At 38.8% G+C, this 6,341-nt stretch overlaps 1 non-coding gene across 1 annotated transcript; it reads right to left on the bottom strand.

Moving 5' to 3' along the window:
• Positions 1-1,340: 1,340 nt before the first annotated feature.
• LOC148565185 (small nucleolar RNA R71) lies at positions 1,341-1,448 on the bottom strand. The gene has a single exon (XR_015884391.1). It is a non-coding gene; the product is annotated as a small nucleolar RNA R71 (small nucleolar RNA).
• Positions 1,449-6,341: the final 4,893 nt, after the last annotated feature.

Raw genomic sequence — 6,341 nt, 5'->3', positions numbered from 1 at the left:
ATCTTTTTCAAAAATCAAATCTTTTTTCAAAATTCTTAGTTATTTTCGAAAATTAAAAAAAAATATTTTTCAAAAATCTTTTTCTTATTTTTACACCAAATTTTCGAAAATAACATAAACAATTAATGTTTTGATTCAAAAATTTGAAGTTTGTTACTTGCTTGTTAAGAAAGATTCAAACTTTAAGTTCTAGAACCATATCTTGTGATTTCTTATGAATCAAGTCATTGATTGTGATTTTAAAAAATCAAATCTTTTTCAAAACTAATTCCTATCATATCTTTTCAAAATATCTTCTTATCTTATCTTGTTCAAAAATATCTTTTCAAAATATCTTTTCTAACTTCCTAACTTCTTATCTTTTCAAAATTTGTTTCAACTAACTAACTAACTTTTTGTTTGTTTCTTAACTTTTTCAAAACTACCTAACTAACTCTCTCTCTCTAATTTTCGAAAATATCTCCCCCTTTTTCAAAAATTTCTTTTTAATTAACTAATTTTTTTTATTTTTATTTTTATTTCAAAAAAAAAAATTTTCGAAAAATACTAACAAATTTTCAAAAACCAATTTTCAAAAATCACTAACTCCTTTTCAAAAATAATTTTCGAAAATTCCCTCCTTCTCTCTCATCCTATTCTATTTATTCATTCATTAACTAACATCTCTTCCTCACATCATCACCAAATTCGAACCCCCTGTTCTATCTGTGTTCGAATTTCTTCTTCTTTTCTTCTACTAACAATAAGGATCCTCTTTACTGTGACATAGAGGATTCCTCTTCTTTTCTTTTTCTCTTCTCTTTCTTATGAGCAGGGACAGAGAAAAAAGCATTCTTGTTGAAGCTGATCCAGAACCTGAAAGGACTCTGAAGAGAAAATTAAGAGAAGCTAAATTACAGCAATCCAGAGATAACTTGATTGAAAATTTTGAACAAGTAAAGGAGATGGAAGCCGAACCCAACAACAATGCAAGGAAGATGCTTGGTGACTTTACTGCACCTAATTCCAATTTACATGGAAGAAGCATCTCCATTCCTGCCATTGGAGCAAACAACTTTGAGCTGAAACCTCAATTAGTTTCTCTGATACAGCAGAACTGCAAGTTTCATGGACTTCCATCTGAAGATCCTTTTCAGTTCTTAACTGAATTCTTGCAGATATGTGATACTGTTAAGACTAATGGAGTAGATCCTGAAGTCTACAGGCTCATGCTTTTCCCTTTTGCTGTAAGAGACAGAGCTAGATTATGGTTGGATTCTCAACCCAAAGACAGCCTGAACTCTTGGGATAAGCTGGTCACGGCTTTCTTAGCCAAGTACTTTCCTCCTCAAAAGTTGAGCAAGCTTAGAGCTGATGTTCAAACCTTCAGACAGAAAGAAGGTGAATCCTTCTATGAAGCTTAGGAAAGATACAAACAGTTGACCAAAAAGTGTCCTTCTGACATGCTTTCAGAATGGACCATCCTGGATATATTCTATGATGGTTTATCTGAGCTATCAAAGATGTCACTGGACACTTCTGCAGGTGGATCCATTCACCTAAAGAAAACGCCTGCAGAAGCTCAAGAACTCATTGACATGGTTGCTAATAACCAGTTCATGTACACTTCTGAAAGGAATCCTGTGAGCAATGGGACGCCTATGAAGAAGGGAGTTCTTGAGGTTGATACTCTGAATGCCATATTGGCTCAGAACAAAATATTGACTCAGCAAGTCAATATGATTTCTCAGAGTCTGCATGGAATGCAAGCTGCATCCAACAGTACTCAAGAGGCATCTTCTGAAGAAGAAGCCTATGATCCTGAGAACCCTGCAATAGCAGAGGTAAATTACTTAGGTGAACCTTATGGAAACACCTATAACTCAACATGGAGAAATCATCCAAATTTCTCATGGAAGGATCAAAAGCCCCATCAAGGCTTTAATAATGGTGGAAGAAACAGGTTTAGCAATAGCAAACCTTTTCCATCATCAACTCAGCAACAGACAGAGAACTCTGAACAAAATGCTTCTAATTTAGTAAATCTAGTCTCTGATCTATCTAAGGCCACTGTAAGTTTCATGAATGAAACAAGGTCTTCCATTAGAAATCTGGAAGCACAAGTGGGCCAGCTGAGCAAAAGGATCACTGAAATCCCTCCTAGTACTCTCCCAAGCAATACAGAAGAGAATCCAAAAGGAGAGTGCAAGGCCATTGACATAAGCGCCATGGCCGAACCTGTGAGGAGAGGAGAGGACGTGAATCCCAAGGAGGAAGACCTCCTGGGACGTCCAGTGATTAATAAGGAGCTTCCCTCTGAGGAACCAAAGGACTCTGAGGCCCATCTAGAGACCATAGAGATCCCATTGAACCTCCTTATGCCCTTCATGAGCTCTGATGAATATTCCTCTTCTGAAGAGAATGAGAATGTTACTGAAGAGCAAACTGCCAAGTTTCTTGGTGCAATCATGAAGCTGAATGCCAAATTATTTGGCATTGATACTTGGGAAGTTGAACCTCCCTTGTTCATCAATGAACTAAGTGATCTGGATCAATTGACATTGCCTCAGAAGAGACAGGATCCTGGAAAGTTCATAATACCTTGTACCATAGGCACCATGATCTTTAAGGCTCTGTGTGACCTTGGTTCAGGAATAAACCTCATGCCCCTCTCTGTAATAGAGAAACTGGGAATCTATGGGGTGCAAGCTGCTAAAATCTCACTAGAGATGGCAGACAGCTCAAGAAAACAGGCTTATGGACAAGTAGAAGATGTATTAGTAAAGGTTGAGGGCCTTTACATTCCTACTGATTTCATAAGTCCTGGATACTGGAAAGGAAGAGGATGAATCCATCATCCTAGGAAGACCTTTCCTGGCCACAGCAAGAGCTGTGATTGATGTTGACAGAGGTGAAATATTCCTTCAATGGAATGAGAACTCCCTTGTGTTTAAAACTCAAGGATCTCCCTCTGCAACCATGGAGAGGAAGCAGAAAAAGCTTCTCTCCAAGCAGAGTCAACCAGAGCCCCCACAGTCAAACTCTAAGTTTGGTGTTGGGAGGCCACAACCAAACTCTAAGTTTGGTGTTGAACTCCCATATCCAAACTCTAAGTTTGGTGTTGGAGAGTCTCAACAAAGCTCTGCACATCTGTGAGGCTCCATGAGAGCCCACTGTCAAGCTATTGACATTAAAGAAGCGCTTGTTGGGAGGCAACCCAACGTTTATCTAATTCTTATTTTTATTGTTGTTCATGTTTTCTTAGGTTCATGATCATGTGGAGTCACAAAATAAACAAAAAAATCAAAAACGGAATCAAAAACAGCAGAAGAAAAATCACACCCTGGAGGAGCATCTGTCTGGCGTTCAAATGCCAGAACAGAGCATAGTTCTGGCGCTGAACGCCCAGAATGGGAGCATCCTGGCGCTGAACACCCAGAACAAGCATGGTTCTGGCGTTCAACGCCAGAAATGGCAGCAAAGGGGCGTTGAACGCCCAAAATGGGCACCAACCTGGCGCTGAATGCCCAGAGTTGTGTGCAAGGGCATTTTGCATGCCTAAATTGGTGCAGGGATGTAAATGCCTTGACACCTCAAGATCTATGGACCCCACAGGATCCCCACCTACCTTCACTCACTCTCTTCTCTCTTCTCAATCATCCTCTATTCCCAATAAACACTCATCCCTTCTATCTTCCATTTACCACTCACACCCATACACCTACTTACCTTCAAAAATTCAACATCTCTTCCCCACCCAATCCCACCCATATGGCCGAATACACACAGCCATCCATCTCCTCCATATCCTCTTCTTCTTCTATTCTTTCTTCTTTTGCTCGAGGGCGAGCAACATTCTAAGTTTGGTGTGGTAAAAGCATAGCTTTTTTGTTTTTTCCATACCATTGATGGCACCTAAGGCCAGAGAAACCTCTAGAAAGAGGAAAGGGAAGACAAAAGCTTCCATCAAGGGTCTATAGCTCAGTGGTAGAACATTTGACTGCAAATCAAGAGATCCCTGAGATACCTCAGGGGATACATTTTCTTCCACACAATTATTGGAAGCAACTAAGGGTGGAACATCAAGAGCACTCCATCATCCTTCATGAAATCAGAGAAGATCTAAAAGCAATGAAGGAGGAGCCACAAAGGCAAGGAAAAGACATAGAAGAGCTCAAGAACATCATTGAAACGCCATCATCACTAAGGTGGATTCATTCCTTGCTCTTATTTCTTCTGTTTTTCGTTTTTATATGTTATGTGCTTATATATGTTTGTGTCTTCATTACATGATCATTAGTAGTTAGTAACTATGTCTTAAAGTTATAAATGTCCTATAAATCCATCACCTCTCTTAAATAAAAAAATGTTTTAAATCAAAAGAACAAGAAGTACATGAGTTTTGAATTTATCCTTGAACTTAGTTTAATTATATTGATGTGGTGACAATGCTTCTTGTTTTCTGAATGTATGCTTGAACAGTGCATATGTCTTTTGAAGTTGTTGTTTAAGAATGTTAAATATGTTGGCTCTTGAAAGAATGATGACTAGGAGACATGTTATTTGATAATCTGAAAAATCATAAAAATGATTCTTGAAACAAGAAAAAGCAGCAAAGAACAAAGCTTGCAGAAAAAAAAAAAGAGAAAACATAGGCGAAAAAAAAAATATAGAAAGAAAAAGAAAAAGCAAGCAGAAAAAGCCAAAAGCTCTTAAAACCAAAAGGCAAGAGCAAAAAGCCAATAACCCTTAAAACCAAAAGGCAAGGGCAAATAAAAAGGATCCCAAGGCTTTGAGCATCAGTGGATAGGAGGGCCTAAAGGAATAAAATCCTGGTCTAAGCGGCTAAACCAAGCTGTCCCTAACCATGTGCTTGTGGCGTGTAGGTGTCAAGTGAAAACTTGAGACTGAGCGGTTAAAGTCAAGGTCCAAAGCAAAAAAAGAGTGTGCTTAAGAACCCTGGACACCTCTAATTGGGGACTTTAGCAAAGCTGAGTCACAATCTGAAAAGGTTCACCCAATTATGTGTCTGTGGCATTTATGTATCCGGAGGTAATACTGGAAAACAAAGTGCTTAGGGCCACGGCCAAGACTCATAAAGAAGCTGTGTTCAAGAATCATCATACTGAACTAGGAGAGTCAATAACACTATTCGAAATCTGAAGTTCCTATAGATGCCAATCATTCTAAACTTCAATGGATAAAGTGAGATGCCAAAACTATTCAAGAGGCAAAAAGCTATAAGTCCCGCTCATATGATTGAAGCTCTGTTTCATTGATAGTTTGGAATTTATAGTATATTCTATTCTTTTTATCCTATTTTGATTTTCAGTTGCTTGGGGACAAGCAACAATTTATGTTTGGTGTTGTGATGAGCGGATAATTTATACGCTTTTTGACATTGTTTTTAGTATGTTTTTAGTAGGATCTAGTTACTTTTAGGGATGTTTTTAATAGATTTTGTGTTAAATTCACATTTATGGACTTTACTATGAGTTTGTGTGTTTTTCTGTGATTTCAGGTATTTTCTGGCTGAAATTGAGGGACTTGAGCAGAAATCAGATTCAGAGGTTGAAAAAGGACTGCTGATGCTGTTGGATTCTGATCTCCCTGCACTCAAAGTGGATTTTCTGGAGCTACAGAACTCGAATGGCGCGCTTCTAATTGCATTGGAAAGTAGACATCCAGGGCTTTCCAGCAATATATAATAGTCCATACTTTGGCCAAGAATTGACGACGTAAACTGGCGTTCAACGCCAGCTTTCTACCCAAATCTGGCGTCCAGCGCCAGAAAAGGATCCAAAACCAGAGTTGAACGCCCAAACTGGCACAAAAACTGGCGTTCAACTCCACAAATGGCCTCTGCACGTGCAACACTTAAGCTCAGCCCAAACACACACCAAGTGGGCCCCGGAAGTGGATTTATACATCAAATACTTACTCATGTAAACCCTAGTAGCTAGTTTATTATAAATAGGAGCTCTTACTATTGTATTTGACATCTTTGGACGCCTGGTTCTTAGATCAGAGGGGCTGGCCTCTCGGCCATGCCTGGACCTTCACTTATGTATTTTTAACGGTAGAGTTTCTACACTCCATAGATTAAGGTGTGGAGCTCTGCTGTTCCTCAAAGATTAATGCAAGTACTACTGTTTTCTATTCAATTCTTCTTATTTCTCTTCTAAGATATCCATTCGCGCCCAAGAACGTGATGAAGGTGATGATTATGTGTGACGCTCATCATCCTTCTCCCTTATGAACGCGTGCCTGACAAACACTTCTGTTCTACATGAATTAAGCTAGAATGAATATCTCTTAGATCTCCCAACCAGAATCTTCGTGGCGTAAGCTAGAATGATGGC

Source organism: Arachis ipaensis, chromosome B5 (genome assembly GCF_059453495.1).
Source record: "Arachis ipaensis isolate K30076 ecotype BB chromosome B5, ASM5945349v1, whole genome shotgun sequence".
NCBI classification, from domain to species: domain Eukaryota; kingdom Viridiplantae; phylum Streptophyta; class Magnoliopsida; order Fabales; family Fabaceae; genus Arachis; species Arachis ipaensis.
The sequence above is the reverse complement of the archived record's forward strand: the minus strand, read 5'-3'. Positions and strand labels throughout refer to the sequence as shown.